The sequence below is a fragment of the Chiloscyllium punctatum genome, chromosome 36, assembly GCF_047496795.1.
Source record: "Chiloscyllium punctatum isolate Juve2018m chromosome 36, sChiPun1.3, whole genome shotgun sequence".
Classification (NCBI taxonomy): Eukaryota; Metazoa; Chordata; class Chondrichthyes; order Orectolobiformes; family Hemiscylliidae; genus Chiloscyllium; species Chiloscyllium punctatum.
In genome coordinates, this window is record NC_092774.1 from 12,239,639 (window position 1) to 12,252,274 (window position 12,636).

The following is a 12,636-nucleotide window of genomic DNA, read 5'->3' on the forward strand; positions in this document are numbered from 1 at the left end:
CCCACCAACGCCACTCACCTGCATTCTGCTGACATGCCCCCCACAGATCCCACCGTCACCATTCCTGGCCTACAGAACCCTGAGGGGAACACCACCCCTGCTCATGACTCCACCCCCCATTCCCCCCCACCATCACACCCACTCCAGTTACCGGCTCCGCCCCCACTCCCAGCTCCACACCCACACCAGATCCCAGCTCCCAGCCATGCCGCGTTTTCACCATCCCCCCAGACCTCCCCCTCACTGAGGACGAACGATTAGTCCTCAGCAAAGGACTCATCTTCATCCCCCTCCGTCCACGCATCAATGAATTTAATACACGCCGTGATGTCGAACACTTCCTCCCCCTCCGAGCTTACTTTCACAATCTGGACTCCCGCCCACCTTCCGAGGACCCCTTCGCCCACCTCCAACACACTGCATCCACCTGGACACCCCGCGCTGGCCTATTACCTGCCCTCGACCTCTTCATTTCCAACTGCCGCCGGGACATTAACCACCTCAACCTGTCTACCCCCCCTCCCCCACTCCAACCTCTCACCCTCACAACGCGCAGCCCTCCAATCCCTCTGCTCCAATCCCAACCTCACCATCAAGCCAGCGGATAAAGGGGGCGCAGTGGGAGTCTGGCGCACTGACCTCTACGCCGCTGAAGCCAAACGCCAACTCGAAGACACCTCTTCCTACTGCCCCCTCGACCATGACCCAACCCCCCATCACCAACCCACCATCTCCCAGACCATACAGAACCTCATCACCTCAGGAGATCTCCCAACCACAGCTTCCAACCTCATAGTCCGGGAACCCCGCACTGCCTGGTTCAACCTCCTTCCCAAGATCCACAAGCCTGGCCACCCTGGCCGACCCATTGTCTCAGCATGCTCCTGCCCCACTGAACTCATCTCTACCTACCTCGACACTGTCCTATTCCCCCTAGTCCAGGACCTCCCCACATCTGTTTGAGACACCACCCACGCCCTCCACCTCCTCCAAGACTTCCGTTTCCCCGGCCCCCAACGCCTTATCTTCACCATGGATATCCAATCCCTCTACACCTCCATCCGCAATGTCCAGGGCCTCCAAGCCCTCCGTTTTTTCCTCTCCAGACGTCCCCAACAGTACCCTTCCACTGACACACACATTCGTTTGGCTGAACTGATCCTAACCCTTAACAATTTCTCCTTCGAATCCTCCCACTTCCTCCAGACCAAAGGGGTAGCCCATGGGCACACGTATGGGCCCCAGCTATGTTTGTCTCTTTGTTGGCTACGTAGAACAGTTGATCTTCTGTAATTACACCGGCACCACTCCCCACCTCTTCTTCCGCTACATTGATGACTGCATTGGCGCCACCTTGTGCTCCCACGAGGAGGTTGAGCAATTCATCAACTTCACCAACACATTCCACCATGACCTTAAAGTTAACTGGACCATCTCTGACACCTCCCTCCCCTTCCTCGACCTCTCCATCTCCATTAATGACGACCGACTTGACACCGACATTTTCTACAAACCCACCGACTCCCACAGCTACCTGGATTACACCTCTTCCCACACTACCTCTTGCAAAAATGCCATCCCGTATTCCCAATTCCTCCGCCTCCGCTGGATCTGCTCCCAGGAGGACCAGTTCCACCACAGAACACACCAGATGCCCCCCTTCTTTAGAGACCGCAATTTCCCTTCCCACGTGGTTAAAGGTGCCCTCCAATGCATCTCGTCCACATCCTGCACTCCTGCCCTCAGACCCCACCCCTCCAACCGTAACAAGGACAGAACGCCCCTGGTGCTCACCTTCCACCCTACCAACCTTTGCATAAACCAAATCGTCTGCCGACATTTCCGCCACCTCCAAAAAGACCCCACCACCAGGGATATATTTCCCTCCCTACCCCTTTTCCGCCTTCCGTATCTACTTGGTTAGGTCCACGCCCCCCCACAACTCACCCTCCCACAACTCACCCTCCCATCCTGGCACCTTCCCCTGCCACCGCAGGAATTGCAAAACCTGCGCCCACACCTCTTCCCTCACCTCCGTCCAAGGCCCCAAAGGAGCCTTCCACATCCATCAAAGTTTTACCTGCACATCCACCAATATCATTTTATTGTATCCGTTGCTCCCGATGCGGTCTCCTCTACATTGGGGAGACTGGGTGCCTCCTACCAGAGCGCTTTCGGGAACATCTCCGGGACCCCCCGCACCAATCAACCACACCGCCCTATGGCCCAACATTTCAACCGCCGCTCCCTCACCACCAGACGCCTGGAGGAAGAACGCCACATCTTCTGCCTCGGAACACTTCAACCCCAAGGCATCAATGTGGACTTCAACAGTTTCCTCATTTCCTCTTCCCCCACCTCACCCTAGTTCCAAACTTCCAGCTCAGCACTGTCCCCCTGACTTGTCCTAACTTTCTATTTTCTTTTCCACCTATCCACTCCACCCTCCGCCTTGACCTATCACCTTCATCCCCTCCCCCACTCGCCTATTGTACTCTATGCTACTTTCTCCACTCCCCCACCCTCCTCTCACTAGCCTCTCCACGCTTCAGGCTCTCTGCCTTTATTCCTGATGAAGGGCTTTTTCCCGAAACGTCGATTTTACTGCTCCTCTGCTGCTGCCTGAACCGCTGTGCTCTTCCAGCACCACTAATCCAGAATCTGGTTTCCAGCATCTGCAGTCATTGTTTTTACCCAATAGTAAAGACGGCGGGGGGGGGGGTGAGGGGTGAGGAGGAGGGGAGGTGTGGTGTGTGTGGGGGGGGTGAGGAGGAGGGGAGGTGTGGTGTGTGTGGGGGGGGTGAGGAGGAGGGGAGGTGTGGTGTGTGTGGGGGGGGTGAGGAGGAGGGGAGGTGTGGAGGAGGGGAGGTGTGCTGTGTGGGGGAGGGGTGAGGAAGAGGGAAGGTGTGGTGTGTGGCGGGGGGGTGAGGAGGAGGGGAGGTGTGGTGTGTGTGGGGGGGGGTGAGGAGGAGGGGAGGTGTGGTGTGTGGGGGGGGGGTGAGGAGGAGGGGAGGTGTGGTGTGGGGGGGGGGGTGAGGAGGAGGGGAGGTGTGGTGTGTGGAGCGGGTGAGGAGGAGGGGAGGTGTGGTGTGTGGGGGGGGTGAGGAGGAGGGGAGGTGTGGTGTGGGGGGTGGGGTGGTGTGGAGGAGGGGAGGTGTGGTGTGTGGGGGGGGGTGAGGAGGAGGGGAGGTGTGGTGTGTGTGGGGGCGGTGAGGAGGAGGGGAGGTGTGGTGTGTGTGGGGGGGGTGAGGAGGAGGGGAGGTGTGGTGTGTGTGGGGGGGGTGAGGAGGAGGGGAGGTGTGGTGGGTGTGGGTGAGGAGGAGGGGAGGTGTGGTGTGTGTGGGGGGGGGGTGAGGAGGAGGGGAGGTGTGGTGTGTGGGGGGGTGAGGGGGAGGTGAGGTGTGGTGTGGGGGGGGTGAGGAGGTGGGGAGGTGTGGTGTGTGTGTGTGGGGTGAGGAGGAGGGGAGGTGTGGTGTGTGGGGGGGTGAGGGGGAGGGGAGGTGTGGTGTGTGGGGGGGTGAGGGGGAGGGGAGGTGTGGTGTGTGGGGGGGTGAGGGGGAGGGGAGGTGTGGTGTGTGGGGGGGTGAGGGGGAGGGGAGGTGTGGTGTGTGCGGGGGGGGGTGAGGAGGAGGGGAGGTGTGGTGTGTGTGTGGGGGGGTGAGGAGGAGGGGAGGTGTGGTGTGTGTGGGGGGGGTGAGGAGGAGGGGAGGTGTGGTGTGTGTGTGTGGGGGGGTGAGGAGGAGGGGAGGTGTGGTGTGTGTGGGGGGGGGGTGAGGAGGAGGGGAGGTGTGGTGTGTGGGGGGGTGAGGGGGAGGGGAGGTGTGGTGTGGGGGGTGGGGGGGTGAGGAGGAGGGGAGGTGTGGTGTGTGTGCGGGGGGGGTGAGGAGGAGGGGAGGTGTGGTGTGGGGGGTGGGGGGGGTGAGGGGGAGGGGAGGTGTGGTGTGGGGGGGGGGGTGAGGAGGAGGGGAGGTGTGGTGTGTGGGGGGGTGAGGGGGAGGGGAGGTGTGGTGTGTGCGGGGGGGGGTGAGGAGGAGGGGAGGTGTGGTGTGTGTGTGGGGGGGTGAGGAGGAGGGGAGGTGTGGTGTGTGTGGGGGGGGTGAGGAGGAGGGGAGGTGTGGTGTGTGTGTGTGGGGGGGTGAGGAGGAGGGGAGGTGTGGTGTGTGGGGGGGGTGAGGAGGAGGGGAGGTGTGGTGTGTGGGGGGGGTGAGGAGGAGGGGAGGTGTGGTGTGTGGAGCGGGTGAGGAGGAGGGGAGGTGTGGTGTGTGGGGGGGGTGAGGAGGAGGGGAGGTGTGGTGTGGGGGGTGGGGGGGTGAGGGGGAGGGGAGGTGTGGTGTGGGGGGGGGTGAGGAGGAGGGGAGGTGTGGTGTGTGGGGGGGTGAGGGGGAGGGGAGGTGTGGTGTGTGCGGGGGGGGGTGAGGAGGAGGGGAGGTGTGGTGTGTGTGTGGGGGGGTGAGGAGGAGGGGAGGTGTGGTGTGTGTGGGGGGGGTGAGGAGGAGGGGAGGTGTGGTGTGTGTGTGTGGGGGGGTGAGGAGGAGGGGAGGTGTGGTGTGTGTGGGGGGGGGGTGAGGAGGAGGGGAGGTGTGGTGTGTGGGGGGGTGAGGGGGAGGGGAGGTGTGGTGTGGGGGGTGGGGGGGTGAGGAGGAGGGGAGGTGTGGTGTGTGTGCGGGGGGGGTGAGGAGGAGGGGAGGTGTGGTGTGTGGGGGGGTGAGGGGGAGGGGAGGTGTGGTGTGGGGGGTGGGGGGGTGAGGAGGAGGGGAGGTGTGGTGTGTGTGCGGGGGGGGTGAGGAGGAGGGGAGGTGTGGTGTGGGGGGTGGGGGGGTGAGGGGGAGGGGAGGTGTGGTGTGGGGGGGGGGTGAGGAGGAGGGGAGGTGTGGTGTGTGGAGCGGGTGAGGAGGAGGGGAGGTGTGGTGTGTGTGGGGGGGGGGTGAGGAGGAGGGGAGGTGTGGTGTGTGGGGGGGGGTGAGGAGGAGGGGAGGTGTGGTGTGTGGGGGGGGTGAGGAGGAGGGGAGGTGTGGTGTGTGGAGCGGGTGAGGAGGAGGGGAGGTGTGGTGTGTGGGGGGGGTGAGGAGGAGGGGAGGTGTGGTGTGGGGGGGGGGTGAGGAGGAGGGGAGGTGTGGTGTGTGGGGGGGGGTGAGGAGGAGGGGAGGTGTGGTGTGTGTGCGGGGGGGGTGAGGAGGAGGGAAGGTGTGGTGGGGGGGGTGAGGAGTAGGGGAGGTGTGGTGTGGGGGGTGGGGGGGTGAGGAGGAGGGGAGGTGTGGGGTGGGGGGTGGGGGGGTGAGGAGGAGGGGAGGTGTGGTGTGTGTGGGGGGGGTGAGGAGGAGGGGAGGTGGGGTGCGGGGGGGGGTGAGGAGGAGGGGAGGTGGGGGTGAGGAGGAGGGGAGGTGTGGTGTGTGTGTGGGGGGGGTGAGGAGGAGGGGAGGTGTGGTGTGGGGGGTGGGGTGGTGTGGAGGAGGGGAGGTGTGGTGTGTGCGGGGGGGGTGAGGAGGAGGGAGGTGTGGTGTGTGGGGGGGGGTGAGGAGGAGGGGAGGTGTGGTGTGGGGGGTGGGGTGGTGTGGAGGAGGGGAGGTGTGGTGTGTGCGGGGGGGGTGAGGAGGAGGGGAGGTGTGGTGTGTGGGGGGGGGTGAGGAGGAGGGGAGGTGTGGTGTGGGGGGTGGGGTGGTGTGGAGGGGGGGTGGGGTGGTGTGGAGGAGGGGAGGTGTGGTGTGTGGGGGGGGGTGAGGAGGAGGGGAGGTGTGGTGTGTGGGGGGGGTGAGGAGGAGGGGAGGTGTGGTGTGTGGGGGGGTGAGGAGGAGGGGAGGTGTGGTGTGTGGGGGGGGTGAGGAGGAGGGGAGGTGTGGTGTGTGTGCGGGGGGGGGGTGTGAGGAGGAGGGGAGGTGTGGTGTGTGGGGGGGTGAGGAGGAGGGGAGGTGTGGTGTGTGGGGGGGGTGAGGAGGAGGGGAGGTTGTGGTGTGTGTGCGGGGGGGGTGAGGAGGAGGGGAGGTGTGGTGTGTGTGGGGGGGTGAGGAGGAGGGGAGGTGTGGTGTGGGGGTTGGGGGGGTGAGGGGGAGGGGAGGTGTGGTGTGTGGGGGGGGTGAGGGGGAGGGGAGGTGTGGTGTGTGGGGGGGTGAGGGGGAGGGGAGGTGTGGTGTGTGGGGGGGTGAGGGGGAGGGGAGGTGTGGTGTGGTGGGGGGGGTGAGGGGGAGGGGAGGTGTGGTGTGTGGGGGGGTGAGGGGGAGGGGAGGTGTGGTGTGTGGGGGGTGAGGGGAGGGGAGGTGTGGTGTGTGCGGGGGGGTGAGGAGGAGGGGAGGTGTGGTGTGTGTGTGGGGGGGTGAGGAGGAGGGGAGGTGTGGTGTGTGTGTGGGGGGTGAGGAGAGGGGAGGTGTGGTGTGTGTGTGGGGGGGTGAGGAGGAGGGGAGGTGTGTGGTGTGTGGGGGGGGGGTTGAGGAGGAGGGGAGGTGTGGTGGTGGAGGGTGAGGAGGAGGGGAGGTGTGGTGTGTGGGGGAGGGGTGAGGAGGAGGGGAGGTGTGGTGTGTGGGGGGGGGTGAGGAGGAGGGGAGGTGTGGTGTGTGTGCGGGGGGGTGAGGAGGAGGGGAGGTGTGGTGTGGGGGGTGGGGGTGAGGGGGAGGGGAGGTGTGGTGTGTGGGGGGGTGAGGGGGAGGGGAGGTGTGGTGTGGGGGGTGGGGGGGTGAGGAGGAGGGAGGTGTGGGGTGGGGGGTGGGGGGGTGAGGAGGAGGGGAGGTGTGGGGTGGGGGGTGGGGGGGTGAGGAGGAGGGGAGGTGTGGTGTGGGGGTGAGGGGTGAGGAGGAGTGGAGGTGTGGGGTGGGGGGGTGAGGAGGAGGGGAGGTGTGGTGTGTGGGGGGGGGTGAGGAGGAGGGGAGGTGTGGTGTGTGGGGGGGGGTGAGGAGGAGGGGAGGTGTGGTGTGTGGGGAGGGGTGAGGAGGAGGGGAGGTGTGGTGTGTGGGGGGGGTGAGGAGGAGGGGAGGTGTGGTGTGTGGGGGGGGTGAGGAGGAGGGGAGGTGTGGTGTGTGGGGGGGGTGAGGAGGAGGGGAGGTGTGGTGTGTGGGGGGGGTGAGGAGGAGGGGAGGTGTGGTGTGTGGGGGAGGGGTGAGGAGGAGGGGAGGTGTGGTGTGTGGGGGGGGTGAGGAGGAGGGGAGGTGTGGTGTGTGGGGGAGGGGTGAGGAGGAGGGGAGGTGTGGTGTGTGGGGGGGGTGAGGAGGAGGGGAGGTGTGCGGTGTGGGGGGGTGAGGAGGAGGGGAGGTGTGGTGTGTGGGGGGGGGGTGGAGGAGGAGGGGAGGGTGTGGTGTGTGGGGGGGGGTGAGGAGGAGGGGAGGTGTGGTGTGTGGGGGGGGGTGAGGAGGAGGGGAGGTGTGGTGTGTGTGGGGGGGGGGTGAGGAGGAGGGGAGGTGTGGTGTGGGGTGCGGGGGGGGTGAGGAGGAGGGGAGGTGTGGTGTGTGGGGGGGGTGAGGAGGAGGGGAGGTGTGGTGTGGGGGGTGGGGGTGGTGAGGAGGAGGGGAGGTGTGGTGTGTGTGCGGGGGGTGAGGAGGAGGGGAGGTGTGGTGTGTGGGGGGGTGTGAGGAGGAGGGGAGGTGTGGTGTGTGGGGGGGGGTGAGGAGGAGGGGAGGTGTGGTGTGTGTGGGGGGGGGTGAGGAGGAGGGGAGGTGTGGTGTGGGGTGCGGGGGGGTGAGGAGGAGGGGAGGTGTGGTGTGTGGGGGGTGAGGAGGAGGGGAGGTGTGGTGTGGGGGGTGGGGGTGGTGAGGAGGAGGGGAGGTGTGGTGTGTGTGCGGGGGTGAGGAGGAGGGGAGGTGTGGTGTGTGGGGGGGGTGTGAGGAGGAGGGGAGGTGTGGTGTGTCGGGGGGGGTGAGGAGGAGGGGAGGTGTGGTGTGTGGGGGGGGGGTGAGGAGGAGGGGAGGTGTGGTGTGTGGGGGGGTGAGGAGGAGGGGAGGTGGGGGGTGGGGATGTGAGGAGGAGGGGAGGTGTGGTGTGTGTGGGGGGGTGAGGAGGACGGGAGGTGTGGTGTGTGGGGGGGTGAGGAGGAGGGGAGGTGTGGTGTGTGTGGGTGTGGGTGAGGAGGAGGGGAGGTGTGGTGTGTGTGGGGGGGGGTGAGGAGGAGGGGAGGTGTGGTGTGTGTGGGGGGGGGTGAGGAGGAGGGGAGTGTGGTGTGTGTGGGGGGGGGGTGAGGAGGAGGGGAGGTGTGGTGTGTGGGGGGGGTGAGGAGGAGGGGAGGTGTGGTGTGTGGGGGGGTGAGGAGGAGGGGAGGTGTGGTGTGTGTGTGAGGGGGGGGATGAGGAGGAGGGAGGTGGGGGGTGGGGGTGGTGAGGAGGAGGGGAGGTGTGGTGTGTGTGCGGGGGGGGGGTGAGGAGGAGGGGAGGTGTGGTGTGTGTGGGGGGGGATGAGGAGGAGGGGAGGTGTGGTGTGTGGGGGGGGTGAGGAGGAGGGGAGGTGTGGTGTGTGTGTGGGGGGGGAGGAGGAGGGAGGTGTGGTGTGTGCGGGGGGGAGGAGGAGGGGAGGTGTGGTGTGTGCGGGGGGGAGGAGGAGGGGGAGGTGTGGTGTGTGTGGGGGGGGTGAGGGGGAGGGGAGGTGTGGTGTGTGGGGGGGTGAGGGGGAGGGGAGGTTGTGGTGTGTGGGGGGGTGAGGGGGAGGGGAGGTGTGGTGTGTGTGCGGGGGGGGGTGAGGAGGAGGGGAGGTGTGGTGTGGGGGGTGAGGGGGAGGGGAGGTGTGGTGTGTGGGGGGGTGAGGGGGAGGGGAGGTGTGGTGTGTGGGGGGGGGGGTGAGGAGGAGGGGAGGTGTGGTGTGTGGGGGGGGTGAGGAGGAGGGGAGGTGTGGTGTGTGTGTGTGGGGTGAGGAGGAGGGGAGGTGTGGTGTGTGGGGGGGTGAGGGGGAGGGGAGGTGTGGTGTGTGGGGGGTGAGGGGGAGGGGAGGTGTGGTGTGTGGGGGGGTGAGGGGGAGGGGAGGTGTGGTGTGTGGGGGGGTGAGGGGGAGGGGAGGTGTGGTGTGTGCGGGGGGGGGGTGAGGAGGAGGGGAGGTGTGGTGTGTGCGGGGGGGGGTGAGGAGGAGGGGAGGTGTGGTGTGTGTGTGGGGGGGTGAGGAGGAGGGGAGGTGTGGTGTGTGTGTGGGGGGGTGAGGAGGAGGGGAGGTGTGGTGTGTGTGTGTGGGGGGGTGAGGAGGAGGGGAGGTGTGGTGTGTGTGGGGGGGGGGTGAGGAGGAGGGGAGGTGTGGTGTGTGGGGGGTGAGGGGGAGGGGAGGTGTGGTGTGGGGGGTGGGGGGGTGAGGGGGAGGGGAGGTGTGGTGTGTGTGCGGGGGGGGTGAGGAGGAGGGGAGGTGTGGTGTGGGGGGTGAGGGGGAGGGAGGTGTGGTGTGTGGGGGGGTGAGGGGGAGGGAGGTGTGGTGTGTGGGGGGGGGGGTGAGGAGGAGGGGAGGTGTGGTGTGTGGGGGGGGGGTGAGGAGGAGGGGAGGTGTGGTGTGTGGGGGGGGTGAGGAGGAGGGGAGGTGTGTTGTGTGTGTGGGGGGTGAGGAGGAGGGGAGGTGTGGTGTGTGGGGGGGTGAGGAGGAGGGGAGGTGTGGTGTGTGGGGGGGTGAGGGGGAGGTGTGGTGTGTGGGGGGGTGAGGGGGAGGTGTGGTGTGTGGGGGGGTGAGGGGGAGGGGAGGTGTGGTGTGTGGGGGGGTGAGGGGGAGGGGAGGTGTGGTGTGTGCGGGGGGGGGTGAGGAGGAGGGGAGGTGTGGTGTGTGGTGTGGGGGGGTGAGGAGGAGGGGAGGTGTGGTGTGTGGGGGGGGTGAGGGGGAGGGGAGGTGTGGTGTGGGGGGGGGTGAGGGGGAGGGGAGGTGTGGTGTGTGGGGGGGTGAGGGGGAGGTGTGGTGTGTGGGGGGGTGAGGGGGAGGTGTGGTGTGTGGGGGGTGAGGGGGAGGGGAGGTGTGGTGTGTGGGGGGGTGAGGGGGAGGGGAGGTGTGGTGTGTGCGGGGGGGGGTGAGGAGGAGGGGAGGTGTGGTGTGTGTGTGGGGGGTGAGGAGGAGGGGAGGTGTGGTGTGGGGGGGGGTGAGGAGGAGGGGAGGTGTGGTGTGTGTGTGTGGGGGGGTGAGGAGGAGGGGAGGTGTGGTGTGTGGGGGGGTGAGGAGGAGGGGAGGTGTGGTGTGTGTGCGGGGGGGGTGAGGAGGAGGGGAGGTGTGGTGTGTGTGGGGGGGATGAGGAGGAGGGAGGTGTGGTGTGTGGGGGGGGTGAGGAGGAGGGGAGGTGTGGTGTGTGTGGGGGGGGTGAGGAGGAGGGGGGGTGAGGAGGAGGGGAGGTGTGTGTGGGGGGGTGAGGAGGAGGGGAGGTGTGGTGTGTGGGGTGGGTGAGGAGGAGGGAGTGTGGTGTGTGGGGGGGGTGAGGAGGAGGGGAGGTGTGGTGTGTGGGGGGGGTGAGGAGGAGGGGAGGTGTGGTGTGGGGGGTCGGGGGGGTAAGGAGGAGGGGAGGTGTGGTGTGGGGGGTGGGGGGTGGGGGGGTGAGGAGGAGGGGAGGTGTGGTGTGGGGGGTGGGGGGTGGGGGGTGAGGAGGAGGCGAGGTGTGGTGTGTGTGCGGGGGGGGTGAGGAGGAGGGGAGGTGTGGTGTGTGTGCGGGGGGGTGAGGAGGAGGGGAGGTGTGGTGTGTGTGCGGGGGGGTGAGGAGGAGGGAAGGTGTGGTGTGGGTGGGGGGTGAGGAGGAGGGGAGGTGTGGTGTGGGTGGGGGGTGAGGAGGAGGGGAGGTGTGGTGTGTGTGCGGGGGGGTGAGGAGGAGGGGAGGTGTGGTGTGTGTGCGGGGGGGGTGAGGAGGAGGGGAGGTGTGGTGTGTGTGGGGGGGGGTGAGGAGGAGGGGAGGTGTGGTGTGGGGGGGTGAGGAGGAGGGAGGTGTGGTGTGGGGGTGGGGGGGTGAGGAGGAGGGGAGGTGTGGTGTGGGGGGTGGGGGGGTGAGGAGGAGGGGGTGTGGGGGGTGAGGAGGAGGGGGGGTGGGGGGTGGGTGGGTGAGGAGGAGGGGAGGTGTGGTGTGGGGGTGGGGGGGGTGAGGAGGAGGGGAGGTGTGGGGGGTGAGGGGGTGAGGAGGAGTGGAGGTGTGGGGTGTGGGGTGGGGGGGTGAGGGGGAGGTGTGGTGTGTGGGGGGGTGAGGGGGAGGTGTGGTGTGTGTGGGGGGGTGAGGAGGAGGGGAGGTGTGGTGTGTGTGGGGGGGGTGAGGAGGAGGGGAGGTGTGGTGTGGGGGGTGGGGGGGTGAGGAGGAGGGGAGGTGTGGTGTGGGGGGTGGGGGGTGAGGAGGAGGGGAGGTGTGGTGTGTGTGTGGGGGGGTGAGGAGGAGGGGAGGTGTGGTGTGTGTGTGGGGGGGTGAGGAGGAGGGGAGGTGTGGTGTGTGTGCGGGGGGGGTGAGGAGGAGGGGAGGTGTGGTGTGTGTGGGGGGGGTGTGGAGGAGGGGAGGTGTGGTGTGGGGGGGTGAGGAGGAGGGGAGGTGTGGTGTGGGGGGTGGGGGGTGAGGAGGAGGGGAGGTGTGGTGTGGGGGGTGGGGGGGTGAGGAGGAGGGGGTGTGGGGGGTGAGGAGGAGGGGGGGTGGGGGGTGGGTGGGTGAGGAGGAGGAGAGGTGTGGTGTGGGGGGTGGGGGGGGTGAGGAGGAGGGGAGGTGTGGGGGGTGAGGGGTGAGGAGGAGTGGAGGTGTGGGGTGTGGGGTGGGGGGGTGAGGGGGAGGTGTGGTGTGTGGGGGGGTGAGGGGGAGGTGTGGTGTGTGTGGGGGGGGTGAGGAGGAGGGGAGGTGTGGTGTGTGTGGGGGGGGTGAGGAGGAGGGGAGGTGTGGTGTGGGGGGTGGGGGGTGAGGAGGAGGGGAGGTGTGGTGTGGGGGGTGGGGGGGTGAGGAGGAGGGGAGGTGTGTGTGTGTGTGGGGGGTGAGGAGGAGGGGAGGTGTGGTGTGTGTGTGGGGGGTGAGGAGGAGGGGAGGTGTGGTGTGTGGGGGGGTGAGGGGGAGGGGAGGTGTGGTGTGTGGGGGGCTGAGGGGGAGGGAGGTGTGGTGTGTGGGGGGGTGAGGGGGAGGGGAGGTGTGGTGTGTGGGGGGGTGAGGGGGAGGGGAGGTGTGGTGTGTGCGGGGGGGAGGGGGAGGGGAGGTGTGGTGTGTGCGGGGGGGGGTGAGGAGGAGGGGAGGTGTGGTGTGTGTGTTGGGGGGGTGAGGAGGAGGGGAGGTGTGGGGTGTGTGGGGGGGGGCTGAGGAGGAGGGGAGGTGTGGTGTGTGTGTGGGGGGGGGTGAGGGGGGGGGGGGGGGGGGGGGGGGGGGGAGGAGGGGAGGTGTGGTGTGTGGGGGGGTGAGGGGAGGGGAGGTGTGGTGTGCGGGGGGGTGAGGAGGAGGGGAGGTGTGGTGTGTGTGCGGGGGGGTGAGGAGGAGGGGAGGTGTGGTGTGTGTGCGGGGGGGGTGATGAGGAGGAGGGGAGGTGTGGTGTGTGTGAGGGGGGGTGAGGAGGAGGGGAGGTGTGGTGTGTGTGTGGGGGGGTGAGGAGGAGGGGAGGTGTGGTGTGTGTGAGGGGGGGTGAGGAGGAGGGGAGGTGTGGTGTGTGTGAGGGGGGGTGAGGAGGAGGGGAGGTGTGGTGTGTGTGAGGGGGGGTGAGGAGGAGGGGGGGTGAGGAGGAGGGGAGGTGTGGTGTGTGTGGGGGGGGGTGAGGAGGAGGGGAGGTGTGGTGTGTG